A 12240-nucleotide genomic window follows, 5' to 3' on the forward strand; every position below is an offset into this window, starting at 1 on the left:
CGGGCTGTCGGCCTGGGAACCCAGACTTCCCAGCTTCTTGACAAAGCGTCAAATTTCCTGCGTTGACAGAAGGGAGCATTGAAGGGATGCCTTGGAGCCCAGACAGTGGTTGTCCCTGTGTCCTTCCCTTTGAGCTGGCATCAGAGGTATCTCCAGTCCCAACCCAGAGGGGTTTGGGCCCCAGAGGGTTTTCTTAGATTTAAGCCAAAGTGAATTGCATCATCTGCGACCAGGATAGATACGGGAGGGTATGTGCTCAGAGCCAGACAGACGAAGTGAGGATCTCATTGATCTTTCTTTTCTGTTTACTAAAGTAATACGTTCTTGTAAACAGTTGAAGTATTTAGCATAGACAGCGAAAGTACCTCCTGTTCTCATCCCAGCCTCCCCGTGACTCACTGCTGCTAATTAATGCTGTTAGCTTGGAATTGTAGAAAAAGGATGTTTTCCACGGAAATGCACTCAAAGTACACCATCGACTGGCAGAAATTGGCAAGTGTCATTTTCCAAGCGTTGGCAGTGATGCCAGGGAACAGGAACGCAGGTGGGACAGCTGTTTTGGGGACGGCTGGTACTAGCTCATGACACTAAGGACACGGGCCCTGGGATTGGCAACTGCGTCCTGAGGGCCCGGGCATGGGCCACGCAGGGATGTTCGTTGCCACACTGTGACACCTGTCACAGGCCGGAAGGAGGCGGGTGGACTACGGGGGAGCCACCCATGCTGTCACCTGGCAGATGGGCACACAGCCTTGTTCCGTTGCAAAACAAGTGAGAGATGGTATTGGTGTAACACGTAAAAATACAAATAATTTTTATCAATTCACGTGTGGTGAAAAGCTGAAGATACGCGTAGGAATAGTATGGTCACATCTAGAGGTATCGGAGGGTAGAACTTCAACTCTGTTTTGCTTTAAAAAGATTAAGGCTAGGCCGGGTGCAGTGGCTCACGCCTGTAATCCCAGCACTTTGGGAGGCCGAGGCGGGCGGATCACAAGGTCAGGAGATCGAGACCACGGTGAAACCCCATCTCTAAAAATACAAAAAACTAGCCGGGCGCGGTGGCGGGCGCCTGTAGTTCCAGCTACTCAGGAGGCTGAGGCAGGAGAATGGCGTGAACCCGGGAGGCGGAGCTTGCAGTGAGCCGAGATCGCGCCACTGCACTCCAGCCTGGGCAACAGAGCGAGACTCCCTCTCAAAAAAAAAAAAAAAAAAAAGATTAAGGCTCACACGGCAGAACTAGCGTCTATTCACCTGTTGATCCTGATACCATTGATTACGAGCTCCCCCGCCTTTCTGTGTGGTTCAGAAACAAGCCCCTCAGGCAGGACACAGTGCCCGGGGCAGTGATCTGCAGGCCCACCCACTGCCATCTCTGCTGGTCTCTGGGTTGCCCCATGGCCTGCCAGCTGCGGCTGCGTCCTGGGCCCTGAGCGCCCTCCAGGGAGAGCAGGCGATCGTGGGTCCCCGGCTGTGGGCACTTCCTTCTCTACTTTCAGGTTTGCTGCTATTTCCTGGGGCCTGGGTCCTGTCCCGGGGCCAAGCCATGGGGTCATCCTCAGCTGCACGGGGCGTGCCAACTACAAACGAGTCACTCGCTACAAGCAGCACCATGCAGCCTCCTGTCTGGACGAGACCCTGTACCCCGCAGACTGGAGACGCACCCCGATTTCCCAGGTCACAGCGGGGAGTGTGGATCTGATAAGGGACTAAATGCGGCACCTTTCATACGTTTCTCTTATTTTAAAATGAAAAAAAAAAAAAAAAATCAGGTCATGGGGAACGAGTGGAAGGCTGCTGCCTGCTGCAGTTCCCCTCTTGCTCTGAGAGAGTGGTCAGCCCAGCCGGGGGGACCTGCTCTGGGCCTGGGTACCGCAGCCTCACCTAGACACAAGGGCAGAGGCGTTGTTCTCCAGGGATCTGACACCAGCATCCTCCTGGGTGCTCAGACCTTGGGCTTTTCTGTCTGCTGCTGGGGTTGAGGGGACAGCAGATGGGCACCGAGGACTGGTGGCTGCCTAGGCTGGCCGTGCCTAACACCAGTGGGTGAGGCGGAGGCTGAGAAGGGATTGTGGCTGGGTCACCTGGGCCCAGATGGAGCTCAGTCCTCCCTCTGGGGACCGCTTGGCTGTGCTGCCCTTGGAGGCATGGCACTTTGCCCACCCGATGGATGGCGGGGCTTCAGCCTTCCTCCCCTTGCAGGGGGTGGGGTGCCCGGGGTCCTCCCTTTGTCCCCTCTCTTTAGGGGAGGTCCCTTTTTGCAGTGTGACCTCTAGTGGGTATTTAGGGTCACTGCAGAGGGTTGCCCCCAGCCAGCAATGTGAAACAATGCCATTTGGATAGTTTCCAAACCTACCCTCGCCCCCTCCCCATTTTGACTTGAAAATCCCCAAGTGACAAGGCAGCAATGCGTATCCTTCCTATCTTCGCCTCTGTCTCTCTCCTTCCTGAGGGGGGTGATCCCTGGCGCCTTCCCTTCTTCCTTGTGTGCTGGCCTGGGCCCTCCCTGTTGCCGAAGCCCACCTGCACTGCCTCTGAGCCGCAGAGGTCCTGGAAGCAAGGTGGAAAGGCACTCGAGGGCCGGGGGAGGTGCCCCTGCAGCGCTGTCCCTCCCCACCAAACAAGGAGCCGGGCTCTGCTGGGTATTCTCCATGGCACCGTGTTTGGCAGACATTAACCACGGAACAACCAGGGGTGCTGGTGTGGCTGGGATCAGCCCACTCCACAGGAGAGGAAGCAGCAGCTCAGAGAGACTGAGTAATTTGCCCAGGGTCACAAAGCCAGGGAGTATTAGCCCAGGGCCCCAGCCCCGCAGCCTCACCTCTCCCGAACGTGCGCCTCTAGGAAGAGCCGCCGTCGGTGACTCAGTTCAGCTGTTCTGGGACCCTTGCACCAAGTGTGGTGTTGAATCAGAAGCGCCAGCTTACAGCAGGTGCGGCCAGAGCAGTCCCGGCTGAAGCTGGGCGCTGATGAACTTGGATTGAAAACCTTGACTTGGGCTCAGCCAGAGAGTGTATTGCTTATCAAACCACGACTTTTCCTTTCTGATGCGAGGACTTCTAGGACCTTGAATTGGGTTCTCATATAAAAAGACGAGAGTGCTGTTTTACAGAAACACAGGGAGGCTCAGCCTGCGGCCACATGGCACACCACGGCTGGCTCTTGGGACCCGCAATTCAAGCCCGGAGCCAGCTAAGGCCTCTGAGGGCGCAGCCCCCACGCCCCTCACAAATGTGGGTGGAGCTCAGTCAGCATCTGGCTCGGCATCCCCATCTGCCGTGCACCCCTGCCTTTCCAGCCTGCGGCTCGGCTCCCCTTGCCCAGCCCCACGGCGTGATGTCCTGGCTGCATCCGCCTTGGCTGGGGCTCCTCTGGGCATCCGGAGTTGCTGCTTCCTGGCTCCTTCCAGATGTTTACAGAAACTGCAGGTCCACAGAGGACAGATGGCTCTGCCTGCAGGGAGGACAGGCCCCTGGTGCCCCTTCCCACACATACCTGTGCCACTGGCCCTGGGTCTGGCTGTCCTGAGCTCTCCCTGCCTGGCCATGCTGATGAACATGCTCTTCCCAAGGAGCAGAGTCGGCGGGAAGAGGCAGTGGACCCACCCAGGGCGTGAAGATGCTTCTCAGAGTGAGGCCTGGGAAGCAGCTTTTGGCCCCAGGGCCAAGCAGTAGGAACTGACAAAGCACAGAGGGTCCACCTGTGTGCATAGCCGAGCTGCAAACTCAAGGTTGTCACATGAGAGCCCTACCCACTGCCTCAAGGGAGAAAACGGCTTGGCTCTAGGAGTCAGGCCTGCGGTGGGGCCCAGGCAGCCCTCACTGGCTGAGACCCTTGCAGTGTTCTCGATGCTCAAGCCTTGTCCGCTTCCCTCGGGGCAGGGTATTACCTCGGCAGTTGGTGTTTGCGGCCGGGTGAATCTGTGCGCCGGGCCGCTCTGTGCGTTGTGGGAGGTTGAGCAGCATCCTTGGCCCCAACGATGGATGGCAGTCCCTCCCACCTGTCAGCCAACAGGCCCCAGAAGGTCAGGTGTCCCCCAGGCCACTGGGCACTACTGGGTTGTTAACCTTCACCTCCCATGCGACAAATGGTGCTAAGCATTGGGGACATGGCAGTGAACAATGACAGCTCTTCCCCAACATGGGCCACACATATCACGTCCCGGAATATGTGCTCTTGTGGCCACCCCTGATCAGATACATCAGGAGACAGTGGACTCCCAGGTGCAGGGAGGGTCAGGGCTGAGGTGGAAGTGGGCAGGGGCAGTCGTGTGCTGCTTGGCTCCGGTGACACCTGGCCCAGCATCTGGTGGGTGAGGAGAGGCAAGTGAGATGCTGTGTCCTCAGTTGTCCTCCTCTCCACCTGGGAGGCATGTAATTCCCAGAAACCTCAGCAGGGGCCGACTCCGCACTGGCCAGAGCCGGCCTTACACCACCCAGGAACCAACTGTGGCCCAAGGAAAGGGGTTTCCGTGAGGCTTGAGTGTGTCATGGCTCCCCTGCAGTTCTGGGGCTACCTTCCCTGGGCACGTTCCACCCAGTTCCTGAGCAAAGCAAAGAGGCAATGACCACTGGGTCACCATCTACCATGAAGTCGGATTGCTCCCATGGGTTGGGTGGGTGTGAAGCTCGGCGTCACCAGGGAGCTGTCGGGAGAGATGCTCACCCCAGTTCCCGCCTGCTGAGCTGTGGCTTTTGGGGAGGTGGTTTGAGCATTTGTAGTTTCCAAGGCCCCCAGAGCAGCTGTCCTGTGGCCGTTATCTGCCGCCACCGCACTAAACAAAGCACCTCCATTTCAATATCTCTGGGGAAGAGGATTCCAGAGAACACACTTCAGGGAAACGTACAATTTTACACGCCCAGCTAGCAGCCCTTTGCCCTTTAGTGAGAAAGGGTTGAGCTGTCCTTTTTCCTTCCTTTTAAAAAGCATTTGGGCTGCGAGCGGTGCCTCACGCCTGTAATCCCAGCATTTTGGGAGGCCGAGGCAGGGGGATCACTTGAGGTCAGGAATTTGAGACCAGCCTGGCCAACATGGTGAAGCTCTGTCTCTACCAAAAAATACAAAAATTAGCCAGGTGTGGTGGCGCACGCCTGTAATCCCAGCTACTTGGGGAGACTGAGGTGGGAGAAATGCTTGAACCTGAGGCAGAGGTTGCAGTCATCTGAGATTGTGCCACTGCACTCCAGCCTGGGTGACAGTGGGACATCCTGTCTCTTAAAAAAAAAAAAAAAAAAAAAAAAAGCAAGATGTGTTTCCCCCATCCCCCAAGGACCAGTGTTTGCCCGTCTGTGGGTAGCAGCACTGCACTGACAATGTGGGACTTTGGCCCGATGCCCTGAGATCCATCCGCGGTGTGACTGCAGAGCAGGATTCACAGGGTGGAGGCGCCACAATGGATCTGTGTCCCCGGAAAGAATATTTGCAGTTTCCAGTTGGACACTTTATGAATAAAATCACTATAAACATCTGTGTGATTTTTTCTGTGGACATAAGTTTTCATTCCTTTAAATAGCTAAAAGTGGGACTGCTGTGTCACATGGTAAGCACATGCTGCATCAGAGAAACTGCCACATTTTCCAAAGCAGACGGAGTCCCCTTGTGCCACATCGTTGCCATCCCTTACGATGTACTCAGTATTCTTTTTTTTTTTTTTGAGACGGAGTCTTGCTCTTGTCGCCCAGGCTGGAGTGCAGTGGCATGATCTCAGCTCACTGCAACCTCTGCCTCCCGGGTTCAAGTGATTCTCTTGCCTCAGCCTCCTGAGTAGCTGGGATTACAGGCATAAGCCACCACACCCGGCTAATTTTTTGCAGTTTTAGTAGAGACGGGGTTTCACCATGTTGGTCAGGCTGGTCTCGAACTCCTGATCTCGTGATCCGCCCACCTCGGCCTCCTAAAGTGTTGGGATTGCAGGCGTGAGCCACTGCGCCCGGCCCTCAGTGTTCTTTATTTCAGCCGTTCTGAGAGGTGCGTGGTGAAAACTCATTTTGAGTTTAGTCTGCACTTCCCTAGGGACTAAAAAAGTTCAGCCTCTCTTAGTGTGCTCAGCTGCCATTCATGTTTGGCAGCATGTCTGTTCAAAACTTTTGCACAGTATGCTTGTAGTCCCAGCTACTTGGGAGGCTGAGGTGGGAGGATCTCTTGAACCTAGGAGTTCCAGGCTGCAGTGAGCCATGATTGCATCACTGCGCTCCAGCCTGGGTGACACAGCGAGACACTCACAAAACAAAACAAAAAAACCTACAAAAACCCAAAAACCCCCAAGACTTTTAGCACATTCCTTGATAGAAAATTTGAATTAGGGGAGGCAAAGGGAGACTGAAGACACAAGGAGTTGGAGGGTGAAAGGGAAAAGTGCAGGGACAGAGTGGGGAGCTTGGGAGACTCAGGACAAGCCCCTGCACGCGTGAGCAGCTTGGGGGAGCTGGAAACTGACGGGCAATTCTGCAGAGAGTACAGGAGCTTTTCCCGAAATTCGCAACAGCCCAATAAATCCTTCTTGCCTCTCAGGTGTCCCTAGGAGCACAGTTTGGGTACTAAGAAAAAAGTCTGTTAGTGAGTTTCACTTGCCCAAGACAGGGAATTTTTAAAGTTTCCTCATCTGTAAGATGGTGACAGTAACCCACCTCATAGGTTACTGTGAGGAGTAAATGAGTTAAATACAGAGAGCATCCAGACTAGTACCTGGCACATAAGAAACTTTCACAGTGTTAACTACCATCACCATCATCACCACAACCATAATCGCCACCACCATCGTCATCACCATCCCATCACCACCATCACATCACTATCATCACCATCACCACCATCCTCACCACCATCATCACTATCACGATCATCACCATCACCATCGTCACCATCACCACCGTCATCATCATCTGAAAACTCTAAACCTGCTTTGCCCAAAGTCTACTCTTGGTGACACACCCGTTGTGTGAACCTTAAATAGGGAGCTCAGTCAAGGCCTCCTTGAGAAGATGACACAGTAGAGACCTAGATGCAGTGAGGCAGCCCTGAGACACTTGGGGAAGAGCAGTTCAGGCAGAGGGAGCAGCAGGTGCAAGGCCATGGTGGTGTAAGAAAGCAGCACTGGGCATCGAGGCTGGAACAAGGAGGAGGAATGCAGTAGGAGATGAGGGCAGAGCAGGAACCAGGGCGAGGGTGCATCAGTGTGCGGGTGTGTGATGGAGCATGCATGTGTGTGCGCACATTTGTTTGGGTGCATGTGTGTGCTGTTATTAGCTAGACATAGATCTCACAGTGCTCTGTGGGTCATAGCAAAGACTGTGGCTGTCTCTGGGCCCCACAGGAGCCCCTGGAGGCTCCACATTGAGAATGGTCTTCAGGCAAGGAAGGTGGAGGTGGGAGACGCCCACTGAGACGGCTGCTGCATGCATTCTGGTCTGAACCCAAGTGGGGTCGTGAGAGTCCTGGGAAGTGACGAACTCTGGGTGGAGCTGGGGACTCCAGTAATTTCAGAGACAGTGCTAAGATAGCGGGTCCTCGGTGCCATGTGATAGAGGTGGGAGGATGACATGTAAAAGAGGTATCTGGAAATTAGCAAACTCAGAGTGTGGCTGTTTTGCGTGGCTATGCCCCTTTTCATGCTGCTGTGGTAACAGCAAAGAGAAGGATGATGACGCTGTGTCTGCCTCAGCAGACGGCACAAAGATGAAGTAAGGGAAGACCCAGATGGCCCTTGGAAGACATGTAAACTGTCACGATTGGAGAGACTGTGAGAATAAGGGGAGATGATGAGCCAGCAACCCCTAGCGGAACGGATAAGGGTTCCTCTAGGAACCAGCAGAGGCACCCAGAACAACGTCTGTACGGGCATCGGTCACATGACACAGATAATTAAGGGGCGGTGAACACAAAACGCAAACAGACACAAGTCAGAGGCACCTGGGTGATCTTGACCTCATCACTGTGGGATCCAGCCTGGGAAGGGACTGTTCAAAGAGACCCCAAAAGTGTCTCCAGTGAAAGGCCTGAGATTTTTATTATTTTCCTTTCTTTCTTTCTTTTTTTTTTTTTGAGACAAGAGTCTCGCTCTGTTGCCAAGGCTGGAGTGCAATGGCATGATCTCGGCTCACTGCATCCTCTGTCTCCTGGGTTCAAGTGATCCTCGTGCCTCAGACACCAAGTAGCTGGGATTATAGATGCGTGCCACCATGCTGGCTAATTTTTAAATTTTTAGTAGAGACAGGGTTTCACCATGTTGGCCAGGCTGGTGTCAAACACCTGACTTCAAGTGATCCACCTGCCTCGGCCTCCCAAAGTGCTGGGATTACAGGCGTGAGCCACCTCAGCCAGCCAAGACCTAAGATTTTTTAAAATTACAGTTCTTATTTAGGTTTCATTTCATTTTACTTTTTTTAGATGGAGTCATGCTCCGTCGCCCAGGCTGGAGTATAGTGGTGCGATCTGGGCTTACTGCAACCTCCGCCTCCCAGATTCAAGCGATTCTCCTGCCTCGGCCTCCTAAGTAGCTGGGATTACAGGCGTGTGCCACCACACCCAGCCTAGGTTTCAGTTTAAAAACCACATTTTTACTTTATCTCCAAGACTTGAGTTTGTAGAACTCCTTTTTTATGCCTGCCATGGGTTGAATTAGGCAAGATTATCCTGGAATAACAAGCCAACCTGAAAGAAAATGACAAAGTGTCAGTTCTTTTCTGGTTTGGCAGTGCTGTGTGCGTCTGTGGAAACGTCTGCAAAGCTAGAGAGAGAGAAATGCGCAAATGTGTGGAAGTGGCGTCCTCCCCCGTCAAACCTCTGGGGGAAGCACTGTGCAAGGTCTGGTGGACCTCTCCCAGGCCCTGCTTTGCACACTGTCACCGTGTGGCTGTGTGGCTCTGCACGGGGGCTGGGGCAGCACTGAGGGTGGCTGTTCCTGGAGGATATGTCTGTCTTCCTTGCTCCTCGTCCACCCACAGGGCCTTAGGGGCTGAAAACTCACTTTTTTTTTTTTCCCCCTAAAGGATGTGATGCTTTTTTTTTTTTTTTTTTTTTAGACTGAGTCTTGCTGTATTGCCCAGCCTGGAGTACAATGGTGTGGTCTCAGCTCACTGCAACCTCTGCTTCATGGGTTCAAGTGATTCTCCTGCCTCAGCCTCCCAAGTAGCTTGGATTACAGGCATACAGGTACCTGCCACCACATCCAGCTAATTTTTGTTATTTTTAGTAGAGACAGGGTTTCACCACGTTGGCCAGGCGGATCTCAAACTCCTGACCTCAAGTGATCTGCCTGCCTTGGCCTCCTAAAGTGCTGGGATTACAGGCGTTAGTCACTGTGCCTGGCCGAGGATGTGATGCTGTCTTGGCGACCAGCTGTATGGTACACAGAGAGGTGTCCCCACTCTGTCCCCCACCCCTGGCCTCTTCAAATCCTGACAGAGGGTCAATGACAGCTCTTCCCTGTGGGATTAAGCCTTCATTTTCAGTGGATGACGAATCCTTTTCCCTCTCCACGGGAGCTTTACATCTCTAAGAAATCTCGAGTCGGAAAGTAAGCGTCTGGAAGGGAATGTGCCACCTGCCGCCCTCCTGGTGTTCTGGAAACCTCAGCAGGGCCACTCCTGCTCTCCTTCCTGCTCATTTCCCGGCATCCACACAGGGTGTTTTCTTCTAAAGATCTTGCTGGCACTTGCTGAGCCTCATGCTGCTGCAGCCAGCCAGTGACTCTTGCATCAGTGACTGGTACACATCTCCCTCTGCCCACCAGGTCTCGGAGGGTCACTGCTCTCAGCTCTGAACCAGCCCTGGCTTTGGTCGCTGGTGTGTGGCACAGATGCAGGTGACATGGAGCTTCGTAGTAGTCAGAACAAGCCCTTCCATGCAGCAGCATCATGGTCAGAGGCTGTCTTTGTCTGGGTTCCCCTAAGGGGGGGACAGACCTTGAGATGAGGATCTGCAAGTGGTTTATTGGGCAGATGATCTGGAAACATAGGTGGTGGGTGGGGAGGTGGAATGGGAAGACAGGAGGCGGAACAATAGGCATGACCAAGAAGATCAGGACATAGGCGGCTGGAGCCGTCCTGCGGGGGATGCCAGGAGCCAGTGCAGAACACGTCCTGAAGTTGTCCTGACTGCAGAGTGGAGTGGCTGGAACATTCACCCCACCCTGTCACTGCTGAGGGCTGTCCCCACACATGGGTCAAGCAACTCTCGTAGCCGGAAAGAGCCATTAGCAGGTGAAAGTGAGGCTGTTTGCCTCAGTGGCCCACTGCTTCTCTGCCCTGTCTAGCCAGGTTGATGGTCCCCTCTGGTCTGGGGTAGCTCCTGCTGCTCAGGTGTCAGGCCTCTCTGCAGGGCCACTGCTAGCCCAGGGTGCTCCTGTGTAAACTCACACATGGTGCTCCTTTGGAGCAGGCTAAGGCCCAGGCTGGGGTGCATGACTGGGTGAGCTGAGCATGGGGGAAATGCAAGCCTCACTTGGGTTCTTGGCAAGGGACCCTTGATTGGTGAAGAAACCACACAACTGTGCCCAGGAGCCCTGCTGCTGTCTGGGTATAGGCTGCCCGGGGAGGTGTGATCTGGGAGGAACCTGCAACTCTCTCCCTGGAATCAAGGAGGTTCTGTAGGCATGACTTGGGTCCCCATTACCTTGGGTTCACAGAGATCTCATTCTGTTCCTCTTTCCCTCTACTTGGGGGTTTTGGAAACAAAAGCCTAGAACAGGCAGTGGTAGTGGCCAAACTTCCAGCCTGAAGCACGCTCACGTCACAAACTGACGTGCTGGACTCTGTGTCTAGCCTTTTTTTTTTTTTTAATTTTTCTTGAGACAAGGTCTGGCCCTGTCACCCAGGCTGGACAGAATCATGGCTCATTGCATCCTCAGCCCCCCGGGCTTAACTGATCCTCCCACCTCAACTTCCCAAGTAGCTGGGACCACAGGCATGTGCCACCATGCCTAATTTTTAAATTTTTTGCAGAGACAAGGTCTCACTACGTTGCCAAGGCTGGTCTCGAACTCCTGGGCTCAAGTGATCTTCCCACCTTGGCCTCCCAAAGTGCTGGGATCACAGATGTGAGCTACCATGCCAGTCCCTGGTTTTTAAGCACTTCTCATGCTCTTTCATGTCTGATCTTCTCAAACTTGGTTCTATGGTTATCATTATTTTACACACAAAACTAAAGCTCAGAAAAGTTAGGCAACTTGTCTGATACCTGTCTCTGGGAAGAGGCAGAGCAAGGATTGGGATCTAGGCCTTGTTACTCAGAACACAGGGCAGGGTGGCTGGAGTTTCCTTCACATCACCAGCCTGTGTCATGATGGATTTGCTTTCCTGGTTTTGAACATCACACACGTGGAATTTTCTGTACATTCTGGGGTGTGACTTCATTGTGCGCTTCATCCACATTGTTGCGGGTTGTGGTTGTGTGCCCTTTTCCATTGTTGCACAGAATCTCCTCTCTGTGAACATGCCACACTTACTTTTTAAAATCTTTTCTCCTATGGATGGACATCTGGGTCATTTCCAGTTTGGGACCATCAGGAGGAAAGCTGCTGTGGGTAGTTTTGTTAATGTCTTCTGGTACACATAAGCTCTCATTTCTCTTGGGTGAGGTGAGGAATTAGTCAGTCATCGGATATTCGTATGTTTAGGTTTTGTAAATACTGCCAGTTTGCCAATGTGGCTGTATCAATTTTATGAGCAATGTATGAAGGTTCCAGCTGCGACATCCTTGACAAACTAGGTATCGTCAGTCCTTTTAATTTTAGCCATTCTTGGGTGGGTGAGAGCAGTGAAGAGAAATTTCTTGACATGGAATGACAAGACCTAGTGTGCCAGAGGTGAAGGCCTGAGCGTCCAGGGGAGCATGAGCCTGTCTTCTATGCCCTGCCGTGCTACAGCAATGTTTCACTGTGCTCAGGAGGAAAACAGAGACAGCAGAGAAGCCGAGTGCTCCAAAGTGGGCAGAAATGAGACAGGCATAAATAAAGTGCTAGGCTAATAGTGAGACTCTTAGATAATTTTGTCATTAGCTACAAAGAGGGCAGTGACAACATGATTTACACACACACACACACACACACACACACACACGGGGTGGGGTATCTGAAATATTAAGCAGCTAGTATGGTAGGGGCACTGCCTAATCAGTATGGATGCTGGCCAGGAGAGGATGTGTGTATGTGCTGGCTGGAAACTCAGTCCTGCTCATAGGTCATGATCTTAATGATTAAATAAGCCAAGAAATCCCAGAGGGCAGTGCCCGAGAGCACCCTGT

Source organism: Papio anubis, chromosome 18 (genome assembly GCF_008728515.1).
Source record: "Papio anubis isolate 15944 chromosome 18, Panubis1.0, whole genome shotgun sequence".
In the NCBI taxonomy this organism is placed as follows: Eukaryota; Metazoa; Chordata; class Mammalia; order Primates; family Cercopithecidae; genus Papio; species Papio anubis.